The following is a 14,027-nucleotide window of genomic DNA, read 5'->3' as shown; positions in this document are numbered from 1 at the left end:
AACAACCCAATCAAAAAATGGGCAGAAGACCTAAATAGGCACTTCTCCAAAGAAGACATACGGATGGCCAAGAGGCACATAAAAAGCTGCTCAACATCACTAATTATTAGAGAAATGCAAATTAAAACTACAATGAGGTATCACCTCACACCCGTGAGAATGGGCATCATTAGAAAATCGACAAACAGTAAATGCTGGAGAGGGTGTGGAGAAAAGGGAACGCTCTTGCACTGTTGGTGGGAATGTAAATTGATACAGCCACTGTGGAGAACAGTATGGAGGTTCCTGGCAAAACTAAAAATAGAGTTACCATATGACCCAGCAATCTCACTACTAGGCATATACCCAGAGAAAACCATAATTCAAAAAGACACATGCACTCCAATGTTCATTGCAGCACTATTTACAATAGCCAGGACATGGAAGCAACCTAAATGTCCATCAACAGAGGAATGGATAAAGAAGATGTGGTACATATATACAATGGAATATTACTCAGCTGTAAAAAGCAATGAAGCTGGGACATTTGTAGAGACATGGATGGACCTAGAGGCTGTCATACAGAGTGAAGTGAGTCAGAAAGAGAAAAACAAATATTGTATATTAATACATATATGCGGAATATAGAAAAATGGTACAAATCAACCAGTTTGCAAGGCAGAAATAGAGACACAGATGCAGAGAACAAACATATGGACACCAAGTGGGGAAAGCGGGGAGGGTTGGGGGGGAATGAATTGGGAGATTGGGATACCAAATTATACACTCTAAATACATGCAGTTTATTGTAAAAAATAAATAAATAAATAAATATATGCAGCTTATTGTATGTTAACTGTATCTCAATAAAAGTTCTTAAAAAAAAAGAGTATTATGCCTTGCTTTCCCAATTAGACTGATGGCTACCACTACCTACATGTGGCTATTTAAATTTAAGGTAATTAAGATTAAATAAAATTAAAATTTCTGTTCCTCAGTCACAGTAGGCACATTTCAAGTGCTCAACAGCCACATGTGTATTGGTCAGCACAGATAAAGAACATTTCCACGTCACAGAAGATTCTAATGGACAGCATGGCAGGAGTCTACTATGGCTGTCACAACCCCAGCTAGCTTCTTATATACTCTCCCTACAAACACTGCTTGCTCTGAAGTTAAAGTAAATATGTATCCTGACCACAAAAAGTGATGGGTTTTCTTTTTAAACTCTGATTCCTATTTCTAGTAAAAATAAGGCCCTCAGAAGATAAGCCTCAAATGTAAATATCACTCAGCATTTCTAATCAAGTCTCAAAACCCTTGCCTTTTCTGAATTCTCATCCTACTCGACCTCTCAGCTATACTTGGCATTATGTAGAGCAGATTTCCTTTGTCTACTCAAAATGCTCTCCTCCTTTGCTTCCATGATGCTGTAACAACAAGAATGATCATCATTAATATATTGTGCTCTTACCGTGTGCCAGGAACTCTGCGAAGCGTTTTACATCAACCATATCAGGTAAGTACTATTACTATCACCATTTTATAGATGAGGCATCTAAAGTTCAAAGAGGTTAATTGATTTGGTCAAGGTCACAGAGCTAGTAAGTGGTGGTGCTGGGACTAGAAACCTAAACCTCTCTTAAGGTTTTTCTCAAGGGTCATTACTAGATCAAATGCCTAAAATAGGCAAGGCAGACCATCAATTCCAACATCAAAGAAAGGAAACAACCCATCAAAGGGAATCTCTTCTTTTCTTTTCTCCTTTTTTTCCCCTGTCCTTCTAAAACTCTTTTATTCTATCTCACATACCCCTCTGATAGATTTTCAGGGTCTTAACAGCCTGGGGAATTTAAACCCAATTACTAAGTACTTGAGAAAAAGTAACCATAGTAGGTCAAGGAGAGCAGGGACCAAAGCATATACTGCCTTTCATTTTCAGGAATTCTGTTTTTTCCTAAATACCCTGTGGGCCCTTAACATTAAAACTTTTGTTGTTCAGGACTTATAATTTCAATTCAAGCACTCTGCCAATAGTCCATTTTAATTACACTGGAGACTGTTTATAGCTTTTCTGTTCTCTGGGCTAGGCTTTGTCCAGCAGCTACTGCCAGAGCTAGTCAAATATGACAGAGAAATGCTGGAGGAGTTTGGCTTTAGGCTGGAACAGTCACCTGCTTACTAGCGTTTCACGTTACCCTGTTTACTGATACCCTTAAGCAGGTCAAACTCAGCATTCATTGCCGGTACACAGAGGATGAGGATATAGGAAAAAAAGGTTTGTAGCAACCTTGAGCCCTGACTTCATGTAAAAGAAACAACCTGTTGATCCCCCAAAATCACCAGGCTCCCATAATGTACTCTGAGCTACAGAAGGCGTAGTTACTTGAGACAGGGGGCTATGTTAATGACTGTGCAGACCCTTTAGGGTTTGAAGCCTCCATTGCTTAGGTTAAAGAAGAATAAGGAGTATGGAAAATCTCTGTACCTTCCCCTCAATTTTACTGTGAACATTAAACTGCTCTAAAAAATAAAGTATTTATGGTTGCCAAGGTGGGTGCGGGGGGAGACGGCGGGATGGATTGGGAGTTTGGGATTAGCAGATGCAAACTAGTATATACAGGACGGATAAACAACAAGGTCCTACTGTATAGCACAGGGAACTACATTCAATATCCTGTGATAAATTACGATGGAAAAGAATATGAAAAAGAATGTATATATGTATAACTGAGTCACTTTGCTGTACACTTTGATGTACAATGTGTTACAGCACAACATTGTAAATCAACTATACTTCAATAAAATTAATTACAATAAAGTCTTAATAAAAAAAGAAAAATAAGGAATATTGGTTTCTCTTCCTAGCTCTGCCACTAAGTGGCTCTGTGCGTGTGTGTGTGTGTGTACAAATATTTAGTGAGAACTTTTTTCCTTTTACTATCCATTCATATACCATAAACATGATAGGATATTGTTTTGTGTTCTTGTATTTTACATAAATGTAAGTGTACAGAATTTTATGCAAGTTTTTTTTTTTTCTCAACAGTATGGTTTTGATACATTTTGCTTCAGTTCTATGTTGCTACATGTAGTTATAATTCATTTCAACTGCTTTATGGAATTTCATCAGATGACTACACCATACTATAATTTATGTATTCATTCTGTTGATAGTCATTTAGGTTGTTTTCCATTTTTTACTATCACAAACTAAATTCTTCAGTGGGCATCTGTACATGCATATGTATCCTTGTTCACACTTGGGAGAGTTTCTCTTGATTAAAAATCCATGAGTGCTGTACACCTGAAACACGACATTGTAAATCAACTATACTTCAATCAAGCAAGCAATAAATAAAGTAAATAAAATGTACAATTTAAGAAATATCCATAAGTGGAATTACTTGGTCATAGGGTATGCCTAAGTTCAACTTTAGTAGACACTGACAAATACTTCCAAAGTAGTTGTACCAATTTACACTACCACCAATAGTGGGAGAAAGTTCCAACTGACCCACATTTTCATCAGTACATAGTATTGTAGGTCTCTTTTCATTTTAACTACTGCGATGGATGTGTAGTGGGATCTCATTGTGGTTTGTTTTAATTCCCATGATGACTAGTGAGATGGAGCACATTTAATAGGTTTATCATCTGATATGCTTTCTTAAAGCAGATATGGACAAGAAAGAAAAAGAGATAAGAAGAAGGATATGGGGTGTGGGTGGGGGGTAGTGACTAAGGGATGTGGGTGGGATGAGAACACTGTAGAAAGGAGATCCAGAGGGCATTAAATCACACTTTCTGAGCAGACCAGTTTTTCTGAGGGCTAGCCAAGTGCACACAGATTTGGGAGTCTCTTAAGTTCAGCAGCTGGAGGTGCATGTAAAAGTGTATGTTAGACATGTTTGAAGTAAATCATAAAAATCTGGCAGAGACCAAAGGCCAGGTTCTCTTTTCTACAACAGCAGCAGCTCTGGCTGCTTCCTGGCACCTTTCACCAAATCGAGTTCTCAGTGGGCTCTCGAGGACCTCATCTCAAAAAATGACAGATCTTGTAAAATAGTCAGTGGGAAGTTGTTGTATAACAAAGGGAGTCCAACTCGAGGATGGAAGATGCCTTAGAGGACTGGGGCAGGGAGGGTGGGGGGGACTCGAGGGGGGGCGTCAAGGAAGGGAGGGAATATGGGGATATGTGTATAAAAACAGTTGATTGAACCTGGTGTACCCCCCAAAAAAATAATAAAAAAAAAAAAATGACAGATCTGGCTTGGCAGGTTCCACTTACAAGGCCATGTGATGCCAATGTTAAAGAGCACAGAATGGTAAATATTCTTCCCTTCCAGCTTTACTGAAGTATAACTGACAAAATAAAATTGTAAATATTTAAGGTGGACAACGTGATGTTTTGATACATGTATACATTGTGAAATGATTACTACAATCAAGCTAATTAACACATCTATCACCTCACACAGTTACCTTCTTTAAAAAAATAAATGTTCTTTTTACCCAGCACCAAACAGAACTTTCTACAGTATTTGGCAATAGATTGTAATGGTTTAGAGTACTGCGTCTCAAACCTTCATGTACGTGTGAATCCCCTGGAGGTCTGTAACAATGCAGATTCTGATTCAGGAAGTTTGAGGTGACGCCTGAGAGTCTGTGTTTCTAACAAGCTCCTGGATGCTGCTGATCCAGGACCAGACTTTGTGTTTCCAACATGAGCTATGGAGTCAGACAGACCTGAGTTTAAATCCCAGCTCTGCTTTCTTAGCTGTGAAATCTCTGGTAAATTATTTAATCTCTCTGAGCCTTAGTTTCCTCACCTATAAAAAGATAAAGGTAATTACCTACTTCATAGGGTTGCTGGGAAGGTTCAGTAAAATAATGCATATACAAAATGTATAGCCCAGTGCATGGAAAGAGTAAGTAATTGATAAATGCCAGCTATTGTTAATATTCCATGAACTGGCACTCCTACACATTATGGTACTCTGAAGACTGTGCTTCAGAATGATTATCTGGAAGCACTGCAAGAGCCTAGATTAATCAGAGAGAGACAGACTGAATCATATTTAGTCATATTTTATGTTAGGCTGCCTTTATTGTATTCTAAGCCTTTGAAAATTGAGACTTCATCTGTTTCAGTCAGGGTCCCAGCAGGAAACAGATGGTACACTCAAATTAGCATAATTAGTGGAAAGTTTAACAAAAGGACTATCCACAAAAGTGTGAGCAGAGTATAGGAAAACAAAGAGGGATAGATAGTGCAGCAACTTGGGGCTATTACCACCCCTACACCCGAAAGGATGAGGGGAGGGAACAGATATCAGAAAAAGGAGAATGTGGTGTAGAGAGGGTCCCCTTGAAAGGCTCTATGACCTTTAATTAAGGATAGCAGCCAGCCAGAGGCAATCCTATAAGGAGGAAGCCAGGAATAAACACCCTGACCTCAGTTTATTTCCTCCCTTTGATGTCCTGCCAGGGATCTTCACTGCCCAAACCCTACCAGAGGCCAAGAAGGAAAGGGAACTCACTGATATAATCCATATAGGTTAGCCTCCTGGGGCACACAGCAGGGTATAAAAGGCTAGAGGGTGGATCAGGAAGGGTAAGCAAAAGATACCTGGTACATCATCACAACACATATACTCAACCAAAAAATACTCTCTAAAACAGAACACTATTCTTCTGACCAAGCCAAAAGAGAACAGACTACTATTTTAGACAAAGCTAAACTCAACTAGTTTATCACCAAATGAGGATCAATGACGTCCAAGGCAACTCCCCATCAGATGTCCTATACTCATCCAAAACTCAACACAGCTAAAACTGAAATCATCTTCCTCTACCACCATAACTCAACTTTCCCATTTCCATCAAAGGTGGCCTTTGATATGTCAGTCTTTCAGCCTGAAACATTCTTCCCTTTCCTCCTTTAAATCTTACCTACTTAACTTTAAGGTCTAACTCAAACACTTCTCCTTCCTTCAAAAGGTCTTCCCCCAGCTACTTTAGCTTACAGTGATTTCCCTTTTCTCTGGACCCTCATTGCCAGTAACTTAGTCACTAGTGTCAGGTATTGCCTTAAGTAGTTTGGGGTATACATACCATTGCCCCAACTAGATAGTACACTTCTTAAAGGCAGGAACTATGTCTTTATTTTTTTGTCCTTGTCAAGACCAAGCATCTTGAGACTTACTGAATATACGTACATGATAAACATCTAATGAATGAAGAATAGGGAAAGAATAGCAGGGTTCAAATTATATTCTCATTTTTCTATCAGAGCTTCTCAGAAAAAGGGTCTCTGAAGAACTGCCTGGCCTTATGTAGAAATATGCAGGCACAAAGGAAAGCTCTGCTCTCATCTATCCACTTGGCATTTTAAAAACACTCTTCTAAATAACCCTTGGGTTAAATAGAGAATCAAAACAGAAATTACAAACTCTTTAGAAATGATCAGCAAGGAAATCAACACCCATCAAAACCCATGATATGCAGCTAAAGTGGTATGCATAAGAAAGTTGTAGCGTTAAATTCATTTATTTATTCCAATATATTCAAATATATTTCAACTGATAATACATGAATTATTCTGACTGACAATAAATGAATTAAAGTCAACTCAAGAATACATATAAATAACAATAAAATATACTCAAAGAAAGAAGGAAAGAATTAAATATTTTTTGAAAATTAATGGCCCATTTTTCACTAGTCTTCCTTCTTACAACAACAAAAACACCCTGGACAAAATAACAATCAAGCATAGGTAGACTCTGAAAACTGGAAAGAAGAAAGTGGACTGCCTGGGGACTTTACAATGTGAGAAACACTACAGTGGTGAGTTGCCTGAGATTTCTTTTTGCTTCCCATATATTGCAAATAGGGCACTGGAGAAGACTACAACCTGAAATTGCCAGAAGGCCCAGACCAAGAAAAGCCCAAAGAGAAGATCATTCCCTTCTGTTAAATAATCAGGGAAATGGTGGCCAGGCAGAACAGAAAATCTTTCTGACAATATCCAACCTACTCTAATCAAACATCAAAGGAAAAACTGTCCCTTCCCTGTGGTGTCAGTGGTGCCAAATAGAGCCACCCATGTCTGGCCCCACATGGCAGCAGTTAGACAGGGAGAGTTGGCCCTCTGTCTCCCCCACAGGTGTGATAGCAGTGGGACCAGAGAGCAGAAATTCTACCCCACCTCCCTGGTAGCAAAGAAGTAGAACAAAGCAATGCAAGGTGGTGCTAGTTGCCTCTCCATTTGCCACTGGAATAATGTTAGTGGGGCCATCCTCACCTGGCAGCATGAGGTAGTAAGAGTCAACCCTCCATTCCCCATTTTTCCACCTGGTGTTGAGGGGATCTAGCAGGGAGGTGAACTTCCATGCCCTCCCAGCAGTAACTGGAAAGAAATTAACAGAGCCTCAGGGGGGCTGTGGCAAAATGAAAAAAGGACAGAATTTCTATCATTGGAGTCTCAGCAAAAGAGAAAAAAAGACTATGGAGCTGAAAAAGTATTTGAAGAAATAATGGCTGAAAGCTTCCCAAAGATTAAAATGTAGATATTAGTATACTGTGATAAGTTACTTACATATAATGTAATAATTAGAGAAACCACTAAAAAATCTATTAAAAAACATGCTCAAAATGTGTATAGATAAACCGAAATGGAATTCTTTAAAAAGGTTCAAATAATGCATAGCAAGGCAGAAAAAATTGAGAAGAGGAACAAAAAACAGAGGGAACAAACAAGAAAAAAAAATAAAACAGCAAACATAAGCCTTAACATATTAACAATTACATTAAATGTAAATGGCCTAAATAAACCAATTAAAAATGAGTTTGGCAAAGTGGTTTAAAAAAACATGACCCAAACATGCTGTCTACAAGAAATCCACTTCAAACATAATGACATAGGTAGGTTGAAAAGAAAAGGATGTAAAAAGATATACCATGCAAATAGTGTCAAAAGATAAAAATAGACTTTGGAACAAAGAAAATTACAGGAGACAGAGAAGGACATTACGTAATGACAAAAGGGTCAATTCCACAAGAAGACAGCAAATCTAAGTGTGTATGCATCAAACAGCAGAGATGCAAAACAGATAAGGCAAAATCTAATAGAAATGAAAAGACAAATATACAAATACACTTAGAAAGTTCAATATCCCTCTCTCAACAATTGATAGAACTATTAGAAAATCAGCAAGGATACAGAAGAACTAAACAACACCATCAACCAACATCTGCAAAACATTCAACCCAATAGCAGAACAGACATTCTTTTCAAGAGCCCATGGAACATTCACCAAGACAGACCATCTCCTAGACCATAAAATAAATCTGAACAAATTTTCAAAAAACCAAAACTTTAAAAGTGTGTTCTCTGACCACTGTGAAACCAAACTAGAAATCAATAACAGAAAAACAACAGGAAAAGTTCCAAACATTTGGAAATTAGACAACTCACATATAAACATATCATGGATCAAAGAAGAAATCTCAAGGGAAACTTTAAAAATACATTGAACTGAATAAAAATGAAAATACAATATAGTATCAAAATTTGCAGGATACAGCCAAAATCAGTGCCAAGAGGGAAATTTATAGCACTAAAATCCTTACATGAGAAAAGAGGAAAACTCTCAAAAAAAAAAATCTAAGCTCCCATCCTACCTTAAGAAACTATAAAAATAACAGTAAAATAAACTCAAAGCAAAGAAGGAAAGAAATCATAATAAGATCATAAATCAATAAAACTGAAAACAAAAACTATACATAAAATGAATGAAACAAAAAGCTGGTTCTTTGAAAAAAATCAACAAAACTGATAAACCTCTAGAAAGACTAACCAAAAAAAGAAGATGCACTCTACCAATATGAGGAATAAAAGATGAAATATTGCCACAGAACTGGTATACGTCAACAGGATAAGGAAATACCATGAACAACTTTACACAAACAGATCTGACAACTTAGATGAAATGGACCAATTCTTTCAAAAGCACAAATTGCCACAACTCACCCAATATGAAATAAATAATTTGAATAGTTCTATAACCATTAAGAAAATTACACTCATGGTTCAAAAACTGCTGAAAGTGAGATCTCCAAGCCCAAATGGTTTTAGTAGAGAATTCTACCAAATCACTTAAAGAATTAACAATAATTCTACACAATCTCTTTCAGAAAGGAGGGAATTCCAAGTTACTTTATGAGGCCAATATTATCTTGAGATAAAAATCAGATAAAGCACAAAAAAAAAATCAGATAAAGCCAGTAGAAAAAAAGAAAACTACAGTCCATTACCACTCATGAACAAAGATTCAAAAATCATCAACAAAATATGAACAAATAGAATTCTGCAACATATAAAAATAATTATGCACCACAACTAAGTGAGGTTTATTCCAGGATACAAGGCTGGCTCAATATTTGAAAATCAATGTAATCCAACTATCAACAGGCTAAAAAAGGAAAACCATATTGTCATATCAAATGATGTAGAAAAAGCATTTGACTAAATTCAACATCCATTCATGATAAAAGCTCTCAGCAAATAAGAAATACAAGATAACTTCACTAACCTAGTAAAGAACATCCACAAAAAACCAGAGCTAGCATATTCCTTAAGGCTGAAAGACCGAATGCTTTCAGAAATAAGGCAAGAATGTCTGCTCTCACCACTGCTATTCAGCACAGTACTAGACATTCTAACCAGCACAAGGCAAGAAAAATGAAATTAAAGGAAAAAAGATTGGAAAGGAAGAAATAAAACCACCTATTTATAGATGAGATGATTGTCTATGTAGAAATTCACACACACACACACACACACACACACACACACTATTGATACTACACACAACAAATTGGATGGGTCCAAAGGGAATTATGTTGAGTGACAAATCTAATCTCAAGAGGTTACATACTGTATGATTCCATTTCTATAACATTCTCAATGATAAAATTATAGAGATGAAGAACAGATAAGTGGTTGCCAAGACTTAGAGACATGGAAAGAAATGACTGTGACTACAAAGGGGTAGCAAGAAGGATCTTTGCAGTTAAGGAACAGTTCTGTATTTTCATTACGGTGGTGGTTATAAAAATCTGCACATGTGTTAAAATTGCCCAGAATTTCAGGACAACTTGATATTCACCTGCAAAAGAACGAAGTTGGACCACTTCCTCATACCATTTATAAAAACTAACTTTAAATGGATGAAAAACCTAAGTGTAAGGAGTAAAATTATACAACTCAGAAGAAAAGAGGCATAAATCTTGGATTAGGCAGTGGTTTCTTAGATATGATACCAAAAGCACAAATAACAAAAGGAATAATGGATAAATTGGACTTCACCAAATTTAAAAAATTTTGCTGCAAAGGACACCATCAAGAAAGTAAAAACATGACCCACATGATGGGAGAAAACTTTGAAAATCACATATCTGATAAAGTTCTTGAATTCAGACTACATAAATAACTTACCACTCAACAACAAAAAGACAAACAACCAAACTTTTTAAATGGACAAAAGATTTGAATAGATATTTCTCCAAAGAAGATATACAAACATAAAACTGGTGAAATTTGAGTAAGGTTTGTACATTTTTATCAGTGTCAGTTTCATGGTTCTAATATTGTACTATAGTTATACAAGCTATTATCATTAATAATAGGGAAAGCCAGGTGAAATGTACATAGGACCTCCTTGTACTGTGAATCTACAGTTATTTCAAAATAAAAAGTAAAAAAGGCAAAACCAAAAACTCCTGATTATACCATTAACGCATGAATGGATAAAGAAGTTGCTTTATATATATATATATACACACACACACACACACATACATACACAATGGGATATTACTCAGCCATAAAAAGAAATGAAAAATTGCCATTTGCAACAATATGGATGGACCTGGAGAGTATTATGCTTAGTGAAATAAATCAAACAGAGAAAGACAAATACTATGTTATGACTTATATGTAGAATCTAAAAAATAAAACTAGTGACTGTAACAAAAAAGAAACAGACTCATAGATATAGAGAACAAACTAGTGGTTACCAGTAGGGACAGAGATGCGGGGAGAGGCAAGATATGGGTAGGGGATTAAGAGGCACAAACTACTATGTATAAAATAAATAAGCAACAAGGAAATATTGTGCAGCACAGGGAATATAGTCAATATTTTATAATAACTATAATTGGAGTATAATCTAAAAACATTTTGAATCACTATGCTGTACACCTGAAATTAATAATATAAATCAACTACACCTCAATTAAAAAATATAAATATCCATTTTGTTTTTAAAAAATCCTGAATATGAATTCTAGCTCCATTTGCAATTGCCAAAAATTGGAAATAATCCAAATGTTCCTCAAAAGATAGAATAAATACACTGTGGTACATCCACACAATGGAATACTATTTAGCAATAAAGAGAAACCGACTATTTACATACACAACTACTTGGATGAATTTCAATGGCATTAGGCTGATGTAAAAAAGCCACTTCTAATCATAAATGTATGATTCCATATATATATAACACTCTCGAAATGACAAAACTATATAATAGAGAGCAGATTATTAGTTGCCAGAGGTTAAGGTGGCAGGGAAGTTGGGGGAGAGTAGAAGCTATAAAGGGGTAGCAACAGAGTTTTTTGGGTTGATGGAACTCTTCTGTATATAGATTGTGGTGGTGGATACATGAATCTATGTGTCTTTGCTTTACTCAGTCTCTCTATTTAAATGTTAATCTCATCCAAAAACACCCTCACAGAATCAGCCAGCATAATGTTTGGCCAAATATCTGGGCACATCATGGCCCAGTCAAGTTGACACCCAAAATTAACTTATTACAGTATGTGTATTACAAATGTATGAAACAACTTTATTGAGGAAGGCCTGGTAAGTGTATTGATTCAGCTAACTTTGGAAATAAGTGGACTCTGTAACACTAAAGGCAAAAGGGACTACACTAATGAAATGTGAATGAGGTATATACTTTAGCTAATAGTAATGTATCAATACTGGTTCTTTAATTTTAACAAATACTAGTGTAAGGGGATATAAAAATTAATAAACAGAAACCTCAAATAAAATAGAGCCAAGAAGCCAGAAGGGGGCACTCTCACAACCTACAACAATAGCAGCCCCCAACAGGAAAAAGAAAGACTTCCTCTTTTTGCCTGGCAAGAGCTCAGCCAATGAGAGATTGCCACAACTCAGCCAATGCAAAGCCACTATACTTTGAAGACACAATTCCACCAATGGACTCCTGCTTACTAGCCCTCCCAACTTCCTCTTCCCTTCTATAAAAGACTTCTTTCTGCCTTGTGGTAGAGGGACTTGCGTGTGGTTCTCCACAGGTATGGACCCCAAATTACAGTTATTTGCTGATTCTGAGTAAATCCATTTTCACTGGAAAAGTAACTGTAACTGGTAGTCTGTTTAAGGTCAGTATTTTGGTGGCCCATAAAGGCATGGAGAGAAGACACCCAACAACTCTGAGGTGGTGAGGAGATAGGTACCGTACCTCAAAGCCCCACTGAACTGTTCTTTATTGCCAGCCCTGAGGTTTAAGGGTAAGTTTTTCTCCTGGATCCAAACTTCTGCCCTCTTTGTGTTTTGAAGCTCTCCAGGTTTAATTTAGGATCTAACTTTAAGTGTTTGTTCTTCCTTATTAAGGCCTTATTGTGTCTGTGAGTACTTGTTTGGCACTTCGGCCTGTCTTTTTTGGAAATCAGGCTATTCCAACCAGAACTGTGGTAGCCTTCAGCTCAATTTCTTTTGGAACAGGAGCTGTTTCGTTGGACCTGTGCTATTCAGCCTTCAGCCTGACTCATTCAAGATTAGGCTATTCCATTAGAGCTGTGCAGAGCAGCCTTTGGTCTGATTCCTTTGAAACTAGACTGTTCCCTTAGAACTAGCTGGTATTAGGCCTGCAGGCTGTTTGAAAATCACTATTTTACTCTAAAGAAAAACCTCTGAGAAATGGGATCCCAATTATCTAAACACTTTGAGGGCACTCCTATCTATGGGGACCCTGGCACATTTTATGTTTAAAAACCGCAGTCCTTCCTCATGTACACTTCTCAGTAAATGGACCAACCTAACCAAAGGCAATTTAGAACATGATGGCCATTATGGAGAACTATGGAAATCCCAAACTTACTTTTCTTAAAACCAAATTGGACATCTGCATCTGTAAAATTTCCAAAACTGAATGGAATCTTATTTCAGTTATTTGGAGGCTTCCAAATGTTATCAGGAGTCTAAAATTGCACCTCTGCAAAATAACATTTTAAGATCAACTGAAGCAAACAAAGAAAGATAAAATAGCTGCCAAAGCCTCATGTACCTCTTCCCTGGCTTCTGCATCTCAGATACTACCTCCAGCATCATCTTGTTCCTTTCCCCTGGTTTTGCCTCCAGCGCCATCCTCCTTCTTCCCTTTTATACCACTTATACTTCCTCTATATCCCTCAGTTCCCCCATACTAATTCTCTCACCGGACTTTCCCTTTTCTCTGAAACTCTCCTCACTGCCATTTCCTCTGAACTTATCAGAACCTGTCTCTTTAAAATTAAGTCTTCTGAGGATCCAGAGGCTAAACTATTAATTTTTTTATATCCCCTGGACTAAAGCGGAACTGCAAAGCCATCGTCAAAAATTTTCCCAAAGTAACTGAAATCCTTACAGATTTGCCAAGGAATTTAATATAGTCATTCAGACTTATCAACTCTGACTTAAATCAGCTAGTTCATATATTTGTCGGTGAAGGCCAGGCCCAGCTTTGGATAAAAATCACCAACTGGGAACATCCTGAAAGGTCTCTAGAATTACAACTGGGAGACCAGCCCATTAACCTGTATGATCAAGCTCAGGCAATTGCTAAGTGACTTCATAGAGCAATTCATAGTGTTTTCCAAAGCCTGTTTATTGGAACAAAATTCAGGCTTGCACACAAAAATCTAATGAACCTGTTCATGACTATTATGATCAAGTTCAGAATGTGTTT

This window comes from Hippopotamus amphibius, chromosome X, assembly GCF_030028045.1.
Source record: "Hippopotamus amphibius kiboko isolate mHipAmp2 chromosome X, mHipAmp2.hap2, whole genome shotgun sequence".
NCBI classification, from domain to species: Eukaryota; Metazoa; Chordata; class Mammalia; order Artiodactyla; family Hippopotamidae; genus Hippopotamus; species Hippopotamus amphibius.
This window is presented reverse-complemented; position numbering follows the sequence as displayed.